Source organism: Suricata suricatta, chromosome 6, assembly GCF_006229205.1.
Source record: "Suricata suricatta isolate VVHF042 chromosome 6, meerkat_22Aug2017_6uvM2_HiC, whole genome shotgun sequence".
NCBI lineage: Eukaryota > Metazoa > Chordata > Mammalia > Carnivora > Herpestidae > Suricata > Suricata suricatta.
The window spans coordinates 107,628,551-107,645,840 of NC_043705.1; the positions used below are offsets into that span (position 1 = coordinate 107,628,551).

General features: G+C 47.9%; 1 long non-coding RNA gene across 1 annotated transcript; it reads right to left on the reverse strand.

Annotated features, from left to right (window-relative positions):
* Positions 1 to 535: 535 nt before the first annotated feature.
* LOC115294642 lies at positions 536 to 16,292 on the reverse strand. Its single transcript, XR_003910032.1, has 3 exons — positions 16,167 to 16,292; positions 11,900 to 12,054; positions 536 to 814 (listed from the first exon to the last, which is right to left on the reverse strand). It is a non-coding gene; the product is annotated as an uncharacterized LOC115294642 (long non-coding RNA).
* Positions 16,293 to 17,290: the final 998 nt, after the last annotated feature.

A 17,290-nucleotide genomic window follows, 5' to 3' on the forward strand; every position in this document is an offset into this window, starting at 1 on the left:
CCACGACTGACTGGTTCTGGCTTGGGTCCTTGGTGGCCAATATATTCCTTGCTTAAGATTTTTTTGGATTCAGGTACAGTCTTTCCTGTGCCTAAACCTTGTTTGCCCACTATCTGGTCTGCAGTGAGGAAGGGAGTCTGGACGTGGGGAGAGACAAAGATAGGGAAGAGAGAGGGGGGTCTTGGAACTGTCTGAATCCCACATGCCAGTTGTTTTTAAGATCTGGTCACACCACGGTCCTTCCTGGACCTTGGCTGTCCAACTCTCCTTTAGATTCCGTAAGCCAGTAAGTCCTCCCTTAGCTTTTTCCATTTTGAGATGGATTTCTGTCACTTGCCACCGGACAGCCCTTAACAAACACACGTGTCATGGGCATGATTCCATGTAAGTAATGCCCACATACAACATCATTTATATTGGTGGCAGAGTGCTGTCTGAATTTTTCTTTTAGCCAATCTCCTGGTGTTGGCTCTCTAGATTGTTCCCATTGTTCCACTGTGATGAGCAACACTATAGTAGACCTCATAAATCCATCTCTGCTCCATGTATTATTTTATTATAATGAACTCAAGGTGGAATTGCAACAGCAAAAGGTATTCAAGTTCTTAAGGTTTTGTGACAAAGCCTTTTCCTGCCTTCATACTCTGTGACCATTGCCTCTTCCAGTGTCACCACCTAACTGTTGTTGGACGCCTTCATGGTCTTACATTATCTCAGGTCGTGTTGGCCCCAGTGAGCTTGACCTTCAGTGGTTCTTGCAAGGGGACGGGGCCAGGTCTTGGCTCCAATCACGTATAAACTGTGTCCAAGGTTTCTGTTGAAAAAAAGTAGACGAGGGGTCAGTCATGGTCACAAGCATTTCCAGAGGACTTTGTAAACAGAAGGACAAGTGCCTCAGTACATGGTGGACACTGAGTCTCATTGGGCCTGGGGGTATACATGAAAGATGCCCAAATTCAAGGTCATTGGCTGAGTCTTGAGGGTTTATCCCAGAAGGCAAAGGAAGAACATAGCTGTGAGAACATGTCTGACACCTGCTGCCAGGGAGCAGGGAACGGTCTTTGATCTGGGAGGTCGTGGGACAAATCAGTCATCTGTCCCTGTGCTGAGCACTGAGCTCAGTCCCCAGATACAGGAGATAAGGCACAGTCCTCACCATCCTGGAGCCTACAGTCCGGTGGCAAAAGCAAGACACTGAATGAGATCTGCCGTGAGGAGCCGTGAGTCACATCCGGCCGTCCTGGATGCCTTGGGGGACAGGTCAGGGGTTCATTCTGTTCAGACAATGGGGAAGCCTTCCTGAAAACCTGGATGAAGCTGAGACTTGAAGGATAAGCAGTGCTAAGCCCCGTGAAGACTGAATGACAGTGACCGAGTTCCCAGGCGGAGGAAACAGATGGCACCAAGGCCTGGAACTAGGAAACAACATAGAGCATTCAGCAGAAGGGAAGAAAGTCCCTCATGTCTGGAACATGGGGAATCTGGTAAAAAGAGTGAAATATGAGACTGTGGGAAGGGGGAGGCCCCTTGCTGGCTGGCCGAGTGGGGGCCATGCCAAGAACTCTATCCTGAGGGCAATGGGGAGCTTTGGAAGTTCCAGGAGGGGAAAGGTGTGACCCACGGTCTTCAGGGAGGCAGAGACGGATTGAATCAAAAGGTAACAGGGCCCATGGTTCTGTGACTGTGGCCTGTCCCAGGGGCCCAGGGCTCTCTGAAAGCTCCTCCCTCCAGGACACTTGGGTCTTAGACCTCTTAACTCAGTCTTCCTGCAGGTCAGCCCAGGTTCTTATCCCGGGGCTCTTATTACAGATAAATACGCATGTTCGTGTAGCAACATACACATGAATATAACTCTACTTTCTACATAAAGAAGCAGTCCCCCCACCCAACCTCACCCTGCCTCCCAGACAGATAAGACTTGAGGGGAATAAAAGGCACAGAATTGGGAATATAATTAGTGATATTGTAACAGCCTTGTATGGTGACAGATGGTAGCTGAGCTTGTGGTGAGCGTGGTGAGCGTAGCATAACATACAGAGAAGTTAAGTTACTATGTTGCACATCCAAAACTAATGTGACATTATGTGTCAACTATACTCAAATGAAAACATTTTTTTAAAGAATTCTTGTCATGAAGTGGGATGAGAGAAGGAAACCAGACATGCTTTGTAAAAGCGCCTTCTCTTAGGCAGCAGAAGTCTTTTCTTTTCCCAGATGAAATCTTACCAAGTACCCATGTATCCATCAGTTTCTGTGATGTTCCCTTATCTCAAATCTCAAATCATGCCCGGAACTAAGCCCTGGAGTCGGCCATCCTCTACAAATCTGCTCCTCCACCTTTTCCACCTTTAGTCTGACGCCTCCTGCCACCCAGGTGCTCATGTGAGAAGCTGGAGGGTCAGCCTTGCCCCCCCACCCCCGCTCCCGCCACGTGCGCCAGGCCACCACTCCCCCACTATCACCAGGCCTGTGGGCTCTTCTCCAGTATGGGTCTTACCCTGATCTCCGGCCTCCAAGTGCCACTGCCACCCCTCAGACCAATGATCACTCTCCTGGATCCTGCTGCAATAGCTGTACCTAGTCTCCCCAAGACCGTACCCACTTCTTTCCAAGTTCAATACTCACATACTGGCCAGAATGGAATGTACATGCAAGGTCATGTGCAAATCATAAGTGTTAGGCTGGTTGAACTGAACACACCTGTGTTACCAGCACCCAACCCAAAAAGCAGAGAACCACCGGCATCCTAGAAGCCCCTGGATGCCCCCTCCCAATCACCCGCATTTCTCCTCCAGGATAACCACTCTACTGACTTCTAGCTCCAGAGATTAGCTTTGCCAGCTTTTGAACTTGATATACATGGGTTAGTTCCATATGTACCCTTTTATATCTGCCTTAATTTACCCATCACTACTTTTGCCAGACCCACCCATATCATTATATATCATTCTAATGTGTTCATTTCCATTGCTGTAGAGTATTCCACTGGCTGGCTATATCAATATTTACGCAGTCAAGTACTGAGAGGCATTTCAGTGGTTTACAATTCACAGCTCTTACAGTGTCCTTGTCCATATTTCCGTCTTCGGTGTCTTTTTGTTTAAGTATGCGTTTCTGTGGGGCAGAATTACTTCATCACAGAGAATGCATATGTCTACAGGGCAATATTTTTTTTTAATTTTTTAAAAATGTTTTTTATTTATTTTTGAGAGACAGAGAGAGACAGTGCAAGCAGGGGAGGGTCAGAGAGAGAGAGGGAGATACAGAATCAGAAGCAGGTTCAGGCTCTGAGCTGTCAGCACAGAGCCCGATGCAGGGCTTGAACCCACGACCGTGAGATTGTGACCTGAACCGAAGCTGGATGCTTAACCGACTGAGCCACCCAGACACCCCAGGGGCAATATTTTAAAAGCACAGTCATACGTAGCATTTCCTTGCTTAGACCTTCCATGGCTTTCCACGGCCTTTAGAATTGTATCCAAACTTTCAATCTCAACCCACATAGGCCTTGCATGCTCTGGCTTCCCCCTACCTCTCCCCCTCTACCTCAAACCTTGCACGGACTGTTTTCCCACCATATGGACCTTCTGTTCCATTCTTGGAGCCTGCCAAGGAGCCAGCCCATTGGATATGATGCACCTTCCAAGTGGCCAGCTTTTAGTCATTCTTTATGTCTCGGGGCAAGTAGAATGTTCTCAGAAAGTCCTCTCCTGATCCTTGAGTCAAAAAGAGCAATCGCCGTATTGTCTCTCCCTGCAAAGCTCATAATTGCAGTGACCCACAGTTTGAAGTTGTCTAGTTCATGACCACCTCACCCAGCAGACTGTCAGCAAGAGACTGACATTGTCATGGTCACTGCCAGATTCCCCAGTGCCCACCACTAGGCAGGGACAGAGTAGGTGCTCATTCAATATCTATGTGGTGTAGAGCGTGAATAAAAGGAGGAACAGGACTTTGAAGTCACAGAGATACCAGGGAGCAAATCTTGGGCTCCATGACTCCCTACCCTTGGGCCTTTAGGCCAGGTACCTAAGTTCTCTGGGCCTCAGTTTCCTCCTCTGTGAGACAGGGATAATCCTGTTGGCCTCTCAGACAGCTTCTAAGGACAGAGTAACAATGCATGTATGCACATTGCCTAGCGCCCCTTCAGGCATGTGGCCCTTCCATGGATCAGCTCACTGAGTCTCAGCATAACCCCAGAGGCAAGCACTGCTCTAAATCCTCAGGATATTAAATCAGACCTAGGGAGGTTAAACATTTTGCCCAATAATTCTGGCTCCACATCCTAGGCCCTCTGCCCCTGCAGTATCAGTGTAGTGTGTCAAAGATCAGTGACAACAGAGGAAGGAGCAGTGGTGAGCCCCCGACAGCGCAGCCCTGCTCAGCCCCACCCCTGACATCCGTTCATCCCCATGAAATTCGAAGGTCAGGAGTACAGTACGAAAACCACTGGGTTATGGAAACATCTGTGGTTATTAATAACCATGAAAGAAAAAAATAGATCTGATTACAGGAAAAATGTTAACTTCTGTAGAACAAAAGACATCACAAATGAGGTCAAAATGTGGGAGAAAATATTTAAACTTCCTATAACAAAGGCTTACCATCCCTGGCGTGAACATGGTCCTACAGATGAACTGGAAAGATACAAATGACCCAGTGGGAAAATGGGCAAAGACACAGAAGAAGAAATTAAAATGTGCAGCTTACATATGGATAAACAGGGAAATGAAAATTAAATAATGAGCCCTCACATATCTCCTCATGCAGATGAAGGCATAAGAACACCAACACTACTATACCCATCATAAAAAAAACGTTACAGTCTTTTAGGAAAATCTCTCAAAAATATTATGACAAAAAAATAAACGTGTGGGATGCCTGGCTGGCTTGGTGGGTGAAGCATGGAACTCTTGATCTCAAGGTCGTGAGTTCAAGCCCCATGTTGGTTTGGGCATGGAGCCTACTTAAAAACAAAAGGGGGACAATCTTCAGAAATGAAAACAGTAATACAGAGTAAAATAGACACAAGCATAGGTATCACAACGCTTCTATAATAACAAGAATTTAGAAACACCCTGCTTGTATCAATACAGTGGCATATAATGTAGCTATTTAAACAAATGAGGTAGATTCATGTGTGTCCACTCAAAATTCTCTCTAAAATGGACGAAGCCAAAAAGGATGGTAAAGAATAATGTCGCATTTCATAAAAAGCAGAAAAAACCTATCCAAATCACTCTGAACACCGGTTTAAGCAAAGAAAAAGTAGGAAAACCAAATTTCTAATTATGGTGTGTCACGGGAATTGGACCGGAGGGTGTTAGTTTACTTCAGATCCATCTTTAAGTTTGCACTGTTGCAATGAGCATGTATTTTATTGAAAATTAATTGATAAGCCCTGCTCATTAACAATGACTTAATAAATGCTGCGTGCCTGTCTAGTCTCATAAAACCTGTTCTACTTTAACGCTTACCTTTCTTCAGTTCCTACAACTAAGCTGCTGGTTAGAGAAAGTGTTAATTGCCTTTGGAACAGCTTCCTCTGATTAACCTCTCGACTAGCTCTGCTGCCCAGCCTTCCACAGGAAGAAATCTGATATGATTCCAAAATGAAATAACGTTCTGAATACGCAATACATGCACATGATAAAAAAAAAAAAAATCAGGGGCACCTGGGTGGCTCAGTCGGTTGAGCGTCTGACTTCGGCTCAGGTCATATCTCACGGTTTGTGGGTTCGAGCCCTGTATCAGGCTCTGCACTGACTGCTAGCGCAGAGCCTGGAGCCTTCTTCAGATTCTGTGTCTCTTTATCTCTTTGCCCCTCCTCTGTCCACGCTCTGTCTCTCAAAAATAAGTAAATGTTTAAAACAAAATTTTAAATCAAAGTGAGCAAAAGACTATATTCGTGAAAAGTGACCCTCATTTTGTCTCTAGTATCCTGACCACCCAGCTTTACACCAGTTTCTTGTGGATCCTTCCAGAGATATTCTAGGCATATACTAGCATATAGACATATAAATTCTATTTTTTAAAGCAAATGTTCCATATAGTGTCTATATATGCAAACAAGTATGTTCATATGGAAGATGCCTTTCAATTTCTTCTGGTCAGAACCTGGTTTGTTCCAAGGGTGCATGCTCTCCTTCTTGAAAAAGCAAAATTGCATAACTGAGGCAGTCCATCCATCCATTCAACTTATATCCTCTAACAAGCATTTTGTGGGCACTCACTCTGTGCCAGGCACTAGGCTAGAAGCTGGAGATAATGCAGAGGAAAGATCAGGTCCTTGCTCTCACCCAGCTGAGCTTCTGGTGGGGAAGAAACAAATTATATAGAAGAAAACAAATAATTTGGGGTGCCCGGGTGGCTCAGTTGGTTAAGTATCCGACTTCGGCTCAGGTCATTATCTCAGAGTTTGTGGGTTTGAGCCCCACATCGGGCTCTGTGCTGACAGCTCAGAGCCTGGAACCTGCTTCAGATTCTGTATCTCCCTCTCTCTCTGCCCCTCTGCCCCTCTGTCTCTCTCTCTCTCTCTCTCTCTCTCAAATAAATAAACTAAAAAAAAAAAAAAAAAGGAAAACAAATAATTAAAGAAAACGAACAAAGTTCAGATAAAGGAACGTGCCTTCAAGGCACGTTCTCAGGAGAAGGGATGAGGGAGGAGAGGGAGGAGGAAGAGGGGACGTGTGGAGGGAGCCTATTTTAGATGGAGTGGCCCGGGAAGCTCTCCCCCAGGAGGTGACATTTAAGCTAAGAACTGAATGACAAGTAGGAGCAAATGTTACTGGTCTCCTTGCTCTGATGATGTTCCAAGGAGAGATCTTCCACAGGCAGAGTTTCAACCTGATCCAAGTAGTGTAAACGGTGGGCTCCAAAGTCCTGGAGACCTTTGTTTGAATCGCAGCTCTGCTGGGGAACCTTGGGCAAATCATTTAAGCTCTCTGCTGCCTCAGTTTGTTCTTCTGTAATATGTGTGAAGAATGCTATGCAGTTATATAGACACAGTGCCAGTCTCCTAGGACCACAGTGAGGATTAAGCGGGTTCAGCAATGTGGGCTTCCCAGGCAAGCTCCAAGAAAGTGATCAACAAAATGAGAAAGTGAAGAAAACATGATAACGTTAGGCAAAGAATCCTTAGATGAAAAGTCGAGGGGCGCCTGGGTGGCTCAGTCAGTTTAGCATCTGACTCTTGATTTTGGCTCGGGTCATGAACCCAGGGTCATGGGATTGAGTCCCACGTCTGGCTCTGTGCTGAGTGTGCAGTCTGCTTAAGATTCTCTCTCCCTTTGCCCCTCTTCCCTGCTCATGCTCTCACTGCCTCTCTCTCTTTCAAGGAAGGAAGGAAGGAAGGAAGGAAAGAAAAAGTCAAACTTGCAATCTATAAAGAAAATATTGATAAAAATTTTCCTTAAAATTAGAAATGAAATTAAGAAGTACAAACTTCTAGTTACAAAATAAATAAGCCACAAGGGTGAAAAGGACAGCATAGGGATCTGGTCAACAATACTGTGACCCTGTGTGTGCTGGCGGATGGTAAGCACACTGCTGCGGGGGCACTGAGTCAAGTACAGAGCTGTCACATCGCTCTGCCGCACACCTGTAACTAACATAGCACTGTATCTCAGCTGCACTACAATAATAATTTTTACTTTATTTTTAAATATCTATTTATTTTGAGAGAAAGAGAGAGGGAGGGAGGGAGGCAGAGAGAGAGAAAGAGAACCCTAAGCAGGCCCTTCACTGCCAGTGCAGAGCCTGACACAGGGCTCGATCTCGATCTCCCACAACTCGAGATCACGGCCTGAGTCTAAATCAAGAGTCACCCCTCTAACAACTGAGCCACGAAGTTGCCCCCACCCCATTGGTTTTTTGTTTTTTGTTTTTTGGTTTTTTTTAGTTGGAAAAAAGTTTGCTCTGTGAAAGACACTGGTAAGAGAATGAACAGCCATTCTGGGAGAAATTTGCAAATCACACATCTGACAAAAGGCTTATATTCAGAATAGACAGAGAACTTTCAAAACTCAACAGTAAGAGAACAACTCAATTAAGAAATGGACCAAAGACTTGACCAGATACTTCACCAAAGAGAATACATGGTGGCAGAGGAGCATATGAAAATACATTCAAGAACATTCGCTATTAGAGAAATATGAAATAAAACCGTGTTGAGACACCACTACACACTTAGCAGAATGGTTTAAAAAACGCTGACAATCCCAAGTGCTACTGAGGTAGGAGAAACCGCGGTCCCCACACACCGCTGGTGGGACTGCAGAGCCGTACAGACGTCCTAGAAAACTGTGGCAGTTTCTTCTAAAGTTAAGCCTACACTTAACATCTGACTCAGTGACCCCGTTCCCAGGTGATTACCCCGGAGGAATGAAACCTTGTGGCCATACGAAACCTGTACGCAAACGTATGGAGCCGCTCTCTTCATAATCGCCTGAAACTAGGAGCAACCAAATGTCCTTCCAGGGGTGAAGAGATAAACCAACTGTGGTAAGTCCATTCGATTAGAAAGTTACATAGGGGCGCCTGGGTGGCTCAGTCGGTTAAGCGTCCGACTTCGGCTCAGGTCACGAGCCCCTGGCTCATGAGTTTGAGCTCCACGTTGGGCTCTGTGCTGCCAGCTCAGAGGCTGGAGGCTGCCTTGGATTCTATGTCTCCCTCTCTCTCTGCCCCTCCTCCACTTATGCTCTTCCTTTCTCAAAAATAAATAAGCATTAAAAAAAATTTTTTTAAGAAATAAAATGGTGCAAATCACTGATACATGCAACAGCTGAATGACCGGGAAATAAGCCAGTCTCCAAAAGGTTACATACCACATGATCCCACTTACATGGCGTTCTCGAGAAGACAAAGCCAGAGCGACGGAGAGCAGACCAGAGGGTCGCAGGGTTAGGTCTGGAGGAAGGGGGTGACTGCAGAGTGGCCCTGCCCGTGGGTTTGGGGCTGATGGAACGGAGTTGTACCCTGAGTGCAGGGATGGGGACACAAATCTACACATATGGTAAAACTCACAGGCGTGTGCCCCAAAGGTCAGTTTTACTTCATGTGAATTTAGAAAATAAGAAGAAATTGCGATCGGTGCTATTTTCATTCTAACCCAGCTATTCATGCCCAGTCCCTCTTCCCTCTTTTTCCCTCATTCTCTGCAACCAGAAACTTTTTAAAGAGGAGGCACCTTCCACCGCCCCCTCCAAATATTTGAAAGCATCCTTAGTAACCTCGCTTTGTTGCTCTGCACAGAAAGGTAACACATTTCTGTTGGAAAGTAGGGGAGGGAGGGAGGAGGAATTCAATCATTACAGAAATGTGTGTGGATGCCAATGCCCTCAGGAATCCCACCTTCCAGAATGAACCACGGAGAGAAGCTTCCACCAGAAGCATTTCAAAGCAATTTTGTACAGTCGTTTCCTCACAAGGTTCAGAACCCATATGGTGGGATTTACTCTGATTGATTGTTCAAGGAACAAGGAGGGCCCTGGGGAGAGTGAACTTGCAAGGTTAACATCCGGGACGCCAGCCCCGCCTCCCACCGCGTCAAAGCATTTCACAGCCAGACCAAGCCCGAGAGCAGTCTGGTTCATTAAAGATCATCCGGGCCCTTCCTGTCCTTCTCTGACGCCATGCCTGCCTGGTGAGGCTTTGTGTCGCCTGACTGCCACTCCCCCCTCGCCTGGCTGCGTCTGCAGTCCCTGTTTGGACCACTTAGTCAACACTCAGCATATCATTCATGCATCTGTTCCTTGCTTCCTCACTTGTACATGCCCGGCGCTGTGCTAAGTCGCAGACACACCTCTGTGAGCAAGATCCGAGGAGTTCCTGCCCTCCCAGCGATTCCATTCTACTCAGAGAGAGCGATTAACAAAATGAGTCTATCGTGTATTTAATTAGAAGCATCTGTGCGGAAGCCTAAACAATAGAAGCACTTGGTGTGCTGAGAACAAAGCTGGCCAGGCCTGAGCAAAAGGGATGAAGCTGAGACCTGCAACGTGAGCCAGAGTAGGCCAGGTTCAGAGGAGAGGGAAGCACATTGCAGGCAGAGGGAACGGCATCTGCGAGGGTCTGGGGGGCTCACGTGTATGGTGGGGACTGGCAGGTACTGGGGTCAGAGTGGCATGCAGGACGCAGTGAGAGCGCCCCAAGGAGGTGTCGTGGGGAATTTCACCACTGGCTTTGTGGCCTCCTTCCTCCTCTACCTCCGAGTCCTGCATCTGAAACCAAACATTCCCTGGAAGGCTCAGGGTATGGGATCTGAAGTCAGACTGACACAGACCCACCGGACCTGGGCTCCTATGAGCTCACTGTGTGTGTGAAAATGGGCAACAGCTTTACCTCTCGGTGTCATTGTTCCCACTTATGGAATGGATGGGAAACGACAACATATTAGCTTTAATGAGATCATCCACATGATCACAGTGCATGGCCCGTCAGCGGGGCTTGTGCTGTTATTAATATTATCAGAGGCACCAGGGTGCCTGGCCTGAAGGTGCAGCCTCTCTGCGGTTAAATATGGAGCTAACGCGGAACCAAGGGAGGGTCTTCCCAGCCTCTGGATTCCTGTTGACAAAAATCCAGGCAATGACACCATTGGAATGACATTCCTTGAATACATCCATGAATACAAGTATGTTTGGGGAGTAGACTTGCATTTGTCACACAGGCTGGAGGGTAGAGGACAGCTAAGTCCCGTGAAGGTTCCTTAGATGACAGATTGGTGCTGCCGGTTGACACCAGTCCCCTCCCGCCCCCTGCCTCCCGCCCTGAAGCTGGCCTCCCCTCCAAAGGATTCCAACCATGCTGTTGGTAATGAGAACCCCATGAAGTCCTCTCTGGGCTCAGGAGTCACGGGTTTTGCCTTCCCAGAAAAGCACCTTTGCTTTAGTGGGACTGTGCCTTTGGACTGATAAAGACTCGCCCTGTCCAGTTATGGGTAGGAATATTGCAAGGGGGTGAAGCTATTTTTTGCCACATGTTCTATCTCTCCAGCAGGCACAGTGACATTGCTAGGGATCAAATAGCCCCAGCCATAGAAGGTCATGGAGCTGAAGGCTAGAAGGCCTGGCTCTCAAAGGGCCAGGTCGGGGGGCCGGGGGATTATTTGCGTCACCAGATGGGGAGCTTAGGGCCTTTAGCTGCCATCCCCTCCATCCTCTGGCCCAGCCCCAGCCCACTGTCCACAGGACTCCTGTCAAACCTATTCCCTGGGCCCAGAGTCTGGCAGCAACTGTTTATTTTTAGCCTATGATTCCCCAAGAATGCGGGTGGGCCCCTCTGAAGCAAGGGGAGGGAGGAGGGAGGAGGAAGAAGAACTTTGGAGCCTAGAAGGCCAGGGAGGACACAGCCCAGCTCAGGTCCTTAGCTCAGCCCTGGGACAGCCTCCTGTAGGGACAAGGCCAAGTCCCTCTTTCTTCTTGGGCCAGCCCATCTCAGGACAAGCCTGGCCTCATGTCCCTGTGTTCCCAGTTTCTTCTTCCCTGAACACCCTACGGACCCATGGGCTTTCTGTTTTTCTAGCCACTCCCGGACTCCCCGTCCTTCGGGGTTCTCGCACTCACCCACAGAGGGTGCAGAACCGGGGTTCCTCAACACGACCCCTCCTTTCTGCCTCTACAGAGATGTCCGAGGCCCCTCTCCTGGGCCTGTGTGGCACCAGAGTAGTCGCTTAATTAATACGCATGGACAGAAGAACGGATCTCACTGCTCTTCCCCACAGGCAAAAAGCCCGAAAAGAATGCAAGAACTAATAAGGGGAAGTCATAGTCGTTTAGAAACTTACAAAACCCTTAGGTCATTGTCCCTGGGTGCCAGTTCCTGTCTCTTTTCTGAGAAGTTGCCTGGAGTCCCAAGGCCTTAAATTTGCCTCTGTAATCTGGGGGGGAAATGCACCTACCCCTTCTTTTTCAATTCTACCTTCGTGCAAGCCTTGGCTCCTGGATACAGAGGCACTGCCCCACAGAGTCTGGCAAAGGGAACCGGTCTAGCCTAGCAGCTCCAGCCTGCTGCCACCTCCTGCTCGCCCATGGCCCAGGGCAAGACGCTCTGCCCCTGCAAGAGAGTGCACAGATCTCAGTGGGGTTGTTGGGATGACTGGCCAGCCTTTGAGTAAAATGACTGACATGTAGTAGGTGCTTAATACTTGGTACTTGTGGCTTTATTATCATGAAAGAAACGGTGCAGAAAACCAAGCCTTCTTTTTTAACATCTGTGTTCATGCTATACCTGATCATTCTTATATTTATAGGATGCTTTAATATTTTATAAAGCACTTTGCCATCCATTAGCTCATCTGATCCCCACACAAACCCCTTAGAAAGGGCCAACCCATTATTACATGATAATTATTCCCATTATACAGATAAAGGTACTCAAGCTCCAGAAAAGCACAAATGGGTCTTGCTCGCCATGGTGCGGTCAGCGGGTCCACCGGGCACAGGGCCTGGCATGGAGTAGGGGCTCAAGACAAAACAAAGCAAAACCCTTTGGAAGGAATGGCCTATAGGGCGGGCAGCTAATCCTGTACAGATGCCACTTAACCCTTTCCTCATCCGTAGAGTGGGGATTTATGTTGTAGGATGTATGCAGGAAATTCAAATTTTAGAATCCATCTTCACAGGAAGACTTGGTCTTTTGAACAGACAGAAAGGAAGGGAGGCATGTGTACTAAGCCCTTTCCTCTCCTCCAGGAGGAGCGACCAGCTGTTAGTTGCAGGAGAAAAATGAGGGAGTGCCTCCACCAAGGATCCTTCCTGGAGACCCATAGACCAGAGCCTCAATGTCTTCACATCCTGGGACTTTGGTTTCTCCTGGCTTCTTCAGCTGGAAGTTGAATTTTAGAGAGGAGACAGGCCCATGGCGGGGCTAGTCGTGGGAAACAAATCCCAAAGGAAGTGGGAAGTCTTCCGGTTTAGAAACTGAAATTTCCTCAAACACCGACACTGTGGGGAAAGCATTCTGCGGCGTTTGGAAGAGATGGGGTGAGACGGATGAAAGGGGAAACCAAAATATGTACCCTCCCTTTTTAGGTCACAATTCATTTTGTGAATTTAGGGACCTAACACTGTGTCACGTATAAGCCGATTTCACCGCAAACAATCACACTCAGCATATTATATTTCAAAGTATAATCCTTGTTTTCAGGCAGTAATTATACATCTGTGATTTACTTTTAATTTATTGCATTTTTAAATGTTTTTTCTTTTATTTATTTTTGAGACACAGAGAGAGACAGAGCATGAACAGGGCAGGCGCAGAGAGAGAGGGAGACACAGAACCCGAAGCAGGCTCCAGGCTCCGAGCTGTCAACACAGAGCCTGACGCAGGGCTCGAACTCATAAACCGCGAGATCATGATTATGAAGTTGGACGCTTAACCAACTGAGCCACCCAGCTGCCCCAGTTTATTGCATTTTTTAAAAAATGGAGGTACAGCTGCTTAGTTTCCAAGAATCTCTTCAGCTTGCCTGTTGAGGAGAAGCACAACTCCCTTGCACTGGGCTTCAATAAAGCCTCAAATGGTGTGGGAGCTCAGGGTTTCTAAAGAGACACCACAAATCCTTTAAGAAATTCGCCAAGACTGTGTAGGCAGAAAAACTCCAACTCACTGATGACAACACTTGACCCTGGAAACTTATCTCATCACTCTAAATATATGTTTTATTTTCTAGCGAATGTAAACCATGGGGTTTTTTTCCCCTTCAGAATAATTTACAGTGCTTTTAGCTTCTTGAAATTGGGCTCACTATATCACAGAAAGGGAAAACTAGAGAAACAATTTTTAAAGTTGACATTTATTGGCGTGCCTGGGTGGCTCAGTTGGTTAAGTGTCTGACTCTTGGTTTCAGCTCAGGTCATGATTTCACAGTTGGTGAGTTCAAGCCCTGAGTCAGGGGATTCTCTCTGTCTGTCTCTCTCTCTCCCTCTCCCTCTGCCCCTCCTTGCTCATTTGCTCTGTCTCTCTCTCTCTCTCAAAACAATAATAATAATAATAATAATAAAAAAATAATAATAATAAAAATAAAAATAAACTTTAGGGGGGAAAAGCTGACATTTATTGAACACCTACTATGTGGTAATTAGCCACTGTTCTAATGGCTTCACACTCATTTATTCCTTGGATCTTGATAACAGTCCCATAATATAGGAACTATTATCATCCCCATTTTACAGATGAGAAAACCTAAGTTTAAGGAAGCAAAATGACTTGCCTAAGGTCCCCCTGGCCACCAAGTGGCAGAATCAGAATTTGAATGCAGGTTGAGAAGAAAGCAGGGGCTGGTTTGGTATGAATTTTAGGCTCCAGTCAACCTGCCTTTCGTTAAGTTACCTCTTCTTCCAAGTAAAACACAGCAAACTCCCCTTCGTCGCTCCGTCATCCCATGGGGCCACGTAACACCCTCTTTTTCCCAGATCCCACCACAACAGGGACACTTTTGTGACTTCGGTTGATAAAAGCTCATGGACGCTCCTAAAATACAGCTTTAGATTTTGAGTTCAGAGCAATTGTACACTCCTTAAATTTTCATTTCATTTTATCTTAAGTTTCTTTATGTTATTTATACTTTTAGTAATCTCTGCACCCACCGTGGGGCTCGAACTCACTATCCCGAGGCCAAGAGTTTCATGCTCTTCCCACTGAACCAGCCAGGCACTCCTAAATTTTCATTTTAAAAGAATTCTTCCTCTAATCCCTTTTATAGATGATGGCTCAGTGGGGCAAGAAAAGGCCAAGTCCTAATCTCCTCCCAGCTCTGTATTTCTCAGGATGCTCCCACTGGTAGGCGTGGGACCTTGTCAGGAAGCAGATCGTGTTTCTGGCCCTTTCCATGTGCGTAGGAACTTACTAATGCAGTGCTAGCCCCTGAAAGTCGCTGGGAACTCAGGGGAGAACAAGGCTTGTCCTTCTCTCCCAGGGGGTGGGCTTTCTGGGCTGCCCTCCCCGGGGGTGAGGACAGGAAACCAGGAAGCCAAGAGAAGAATTAGATCATGGGGACTGTATGGGTGCTCAGAAGGAAATCCCACTTTTCAGTCTGGCAAGGCCAGTGCCTGGTTCAGCTCCTGGCCTTGGGGGGTGGGCAGGGACACGCCCACCACCATCAAACCGAAAGTTTAGAAGAGGAAGCCCCCAGGCCAGGGGCCACGGAGGGCTCAGTCTTGCAACAGTGGCAATCCCCCAGCCACGGAGGAACCACTTCCCCGCTGACCCGTGCACGGGTCACCCTGCCCTTGGTACCTGGGGACCGTACTAAGTTGACACCAGCTTTACATTCAAAACCTCCTGGTGGCTTGATTTTTGACATGACTTTAGGAGAGCAAAGTCTACCTGGCAGTGTTTGAACAACTTATCTTAAATATTTTATCTTCAGGGAGATTTGTTTTTCAGGGGCAAAATTTCTTCGAGGAGCCGAAGAAGTCCCTGGAATAAAGAAGACACGAGTCTCCCCCCCCCCCCCCCCCGCCCGGGGGCCTCTAATCCCACCTGCAACTGCTCCACCACCACTTAGCAGGAAGACGGCCTCTTGCCGTGAGCCTGACTCAGGGACGGCACGTCCCTCACTGGCTGCACCTCAGCGTCCTGAAGCCGGTTTCCTGTCCATGGTATCGGCCAGCCCTCATGACAACCGGGAAGAGCCCAGAGATCCTTAGCCCCGTTTTGAGACGCCGGGTGGGGCATTTACTGAGCAGCTGCTGGACTCCAAACCCAGTGCTCCCTTTGTGGTCACAGCATTCCCCAACCTCCCATCTTTCAAGTCCTCCATCTGACCTTTGCCGCCGCATCCCTATACCCCCAGTAGCCATTCATTATTAGTACGATTCTCTTAAAGGTGGCCCATCTTTTTCCTTGGCTGCAGTGCCTTTGCTTCAAAACGAAACCTGATTTCCCTGCCCTAGTTGGAAACGTGGTTTCACCTAACCATAAATGGAAGGCAGCCATAAAAATGAAAGCAAGGAAGCGTTATCACATCCCAGCAAGATGCTGTTGCCTGCTGAAGGCTCCGAGCCTGAGGCCTGATCTGTCTTTGTAGAAAGGGAGGGTAGCAAGTGTCAGAGGTGTTAAAGACCTCCCCCGCTCTCCTCCAGGGACTGAGGCAGATTGAGACCTTGATGAACTCCTCCCCGTGAGGGTGCCAAGGCCCATGTCTCTTGGAGGCAGTAGCCCACCTGTAGGGTGTATCTTGCTCTTGGGAAAACCTGTGCCCAGAGCAGAGGCCTCACCCTCGGTCCTCCCCAGGCTGGGTCTCCCAAGCACCACCCCTGCAGTCACCCACAGAGGTCTCAGAGGCCATCCTTTGCAGTCCTCTTGTCTCTGCCTCCTCACTGTGAGGTCATGGGGTCCATCACAGCTGGCTCATGCCCCAGCAAGGGGTCCCTCTTCTAACCCACCCACTGCCTCAGCCAGGCACCCCCCAGAGCTCTGCCATATTGCCACAGCTCCTCCTAAGTGCTCCCTCTGCTTCCCAGTCGGCCCCCCTCAATCGATCCTCCACACCCAGGTGCCTTCTAGAGCCTGGATCTGATCACGCCACGTCACTGCTGAAAACCTCTCCAGGTCCCCCACAGCCCTCAGGATCCTGTCCCTCCTCCCGAGAGGGCCCACAGGGCCCTGCCTGCCCACACGTCTTCCAGCCTCATTCCTCACCGCTTCCTCACAGCCTTAGGATCCCACCATGCTGGACTTCTTCATTTCCTTACCAGGCTCTCCCTTGACTTTGCAATTTCATAAACACTGTTCCCTCTGCTTACCCACACGTCTCCGTGTAAATGTGACTCTCTCTGGGCGGCCTCTCCTAGCCTCCCTTGAGGCAGTCCCCCCACCCTGACCCTGAGCTCGATGGCCCTGTGTTTCTCCCATCCCTCCCACTCCGTAGGAATTGCCCTTGTCTGTGCAGCGCCGAGCACAGGATAGAAGTGTGCAGGGCCACAGACTCACTTGTTGATTGAATGGAGGGTGATCGATTCCCTGCACACACCAATCTCCGCCTCCACTTTCCACCTGTTCTACCCTCTGCCTTCATCTGACTAAATTCTGCCTCTCCCAGCCTCGATGTTCCAAGTCAGTTCCCATCTCTTCCATGCAGTCATCCCTGATCACTCTAGCCCAGAATTCTCTTCTGTTGAACCCCCACAACATCTGCATAGTTGTTGAATGAATGAATGAATGAATGAATGAATAGAATGGAATGGAGAGAGAAACAACGTCATTTAAAACACAAGCTCACTATAATGGCTTCTGTTTTCTAAGAGTGAAAGTATAATTCCTATCAGTGGAAAAATAAATCTTGAAA